Source organism: Puccinia triticina, chromosome 11A, assembly GCF_026914185.1.
Source record: "Puccinia triticina chromosome 11A, complete sequence".
NCBI classification, from domain to species: Eukaryota; Fungi; Basidiomycota; class Pucciniomycetes; order Pucciniales; family Pucciniaceae; genus Puccinia; species Puccinia triticina.
This window is the reverse complement of record NC_070568.1, coordinates 2,055,931-2,058,420: the sequence shown is the minus strand read 5'-3', so window position 1 is coordinate 2,058,420 and position 2,490 is coordinate 2,055,931.

Below are 2,490 nucleotides of genomic sequence, written 5' to 3'. Positions count from 1 at the left end.
ACTGTGGTTCGACGTGCTAACTGCCAGAGGGCTCCTCCCCGGGAAAGTTATCCGGGGAGGGTAACTTCTCCCCGGAGAGGTTCTGTTGACCAGTTCAATTTCGTCGGATGAGCTAACAACCAATGATTCAAAATCATCGGCTGTTGACCCACCGATGATTCGAAATCATCGGTGAGTCAACAGCCGATATTCATTTTGCTCGGTGGGTCCGCAACCGAGCTTTCATATGATCGGTTATGAATGACCAATCATATGAAAGCTCGGTTGAACTGTCAACCGAGCTTCCATTGCTCGATTGGTGGCGGCCGAGGTTAACTCGGCTGGCCACTGATCAAGGAATTTAATTCCTCGGCCAGACAGCCTGCCGATTTTGGCTCGGCCGCGGAGCAGCCGAGTTTGAATCAGGTGGCAAAACCCTTGGGTTACTGTCCCCCGATGTCAAATCGGATGCGGATTGCATCGGATGCGCGCAACCAATTTTAAATCGGTTGTGTGCATCCCAGACTAACAGGGATGCACACATCCGAGGCTTATATGCTGGCAGTGTAGTGAACTGTGATCAAGTGGAGGGTGTCTCCACTCAATGTCCCGTAGAACCAGTCACCGAGTAAGGAACCCCCCCACTCAACAGCCAGTATACACACCAGTCCTCGAGTGGAGAATCCCTCCACTCAATGACATTAAAAACCAGTCATCGAGTGGAAGATGTCTTCACTTGGTTGCTGGTAATTTGGATATGGTCATTGAGTGGACACAACCTCCAATCAATGGTTGTCCAACAGTCATCAAGTGGAGGGAATCTCCACTCAATGACTTTACAACCCATTCATTGAGTGGAGGGGGTCTCAAATTGATTCCTGAAACACACCACTAAGTGTAGAATACCAGGGTGTACCAGGCATCAAGTGGGGGTACTCTCAACTCAATTACCAACATGTTCACCATGGAGTGGATCAAAGATCAGCCTGAGTTGAACATAAGGTCAACATATTTGAAGCCTAAATCACACATGCTCACACATTTGACATCAGACAGTCTTCCCAAAGGAACATACGGTCTGGCACTCTCCAGGGAGTGCCACACTTTCCCCCCTGGTGTTTGCTACTTGAAGATTGTTTTCCCATTCAAGAAATTTCATCATCAGTTCTAAGCCAAACTGGTCCTAAAGTTGAACACCTTTAGCCTCCCTTTTGAGTACTTCTTGCATCAATACATGATAATTATACTTGAAAGTTCGATAATTGAAGCTTATTAAACTCAGTGTGATCTTGGCGACTCTGCCTCTCTCAATTCTCCAGTTGTTATTTCTTTGTAGTATTTAAAAGCAAGGTGCAAATGTGATATGCTCTTTGATGTCTATCCCTGGATGAGATATTTTAGCTGGTGGGCTGTGTCTAATTGGTTTCAGAAGATACTAAATACAGGCAAAAAGTGGAATGAGAGATGAAAGATGGTGTCATGCTAATTCAAGGAGTGCATAAAAAAAGTGGGGAAATGTCAAATATAATAAGGGTTGAAGGATAGCAAAGCAAAATTGGAATTCTCAAAATCAACTCCTCTGAAAAAATGAGTTTCTTGTAATGCACATTATTGGCCCTCATGCAAAAAATTAAAGTAAAAGTCAACTTGGTATTACTGGTTTTAGAATAATGGAATGTGGAAATGTTGCAGTAAAATGAGTCAAACCCATTTTCTTGGAAATGGAAAAAAACCTCATATTAATCAGGAGTTGTGTATGACTTCAGAAAATATCCCCAAAATCATTTGTGCACATATGGCTGAACGTTATAAACAATTTTTGAAGGGTCCACCTAAGCCCCTGGCTCTGCATGAGCACTCAGGCTAGCATCACTTGGCTCAGTGATGAAAAATGTGACACACCAGCACACATGTGTAAATTTGTGTGGCACATTCTCACTGCCAACATAATTGGCTAGGTTGAGGTTATCCCAGTTAAACTGGGATGACCTCAACCAATTTAAACTTGGTTGATCTCAACTGATGAAATATAAATCCAAGGTACCCCCCTTGGTTTCATATTTCATTGGATGAGATCAACCCATTTTAAATTGGTTGAGTGCATCCCAGTTAAACTGGGATGTCTTCATCCCAGTCAAATATGCTGGCAGTGTCTTCAGCTGCTAAATTTTGTCCCAAGGGAGTTAGAATTCTGGGACAAGTCCAGGGGAACCTCAGATTACCCAGGGTTTGTGTACGAATTCAGAAAATCTCCTCAACAGGATTTCTGTACTGATGGATGAAGATCAGATACCATTCTTAAAGGATTCAGCTAATTCAACCCTGGGATTTCAGGGCACTCATCTTGGCATGATATGGCTGGGTGATGGTCTACGTGTCACACAAACGCGCGTGCGTACGTTTGTGTGACACAATGTGTCACAGAAACCCGCACAGGTTACATGGTTGTGTGACAGCTGGCCCTACAGCACAAAAGTCAAACCGTAGTACCAGAGAAAAATCAGACCTCCC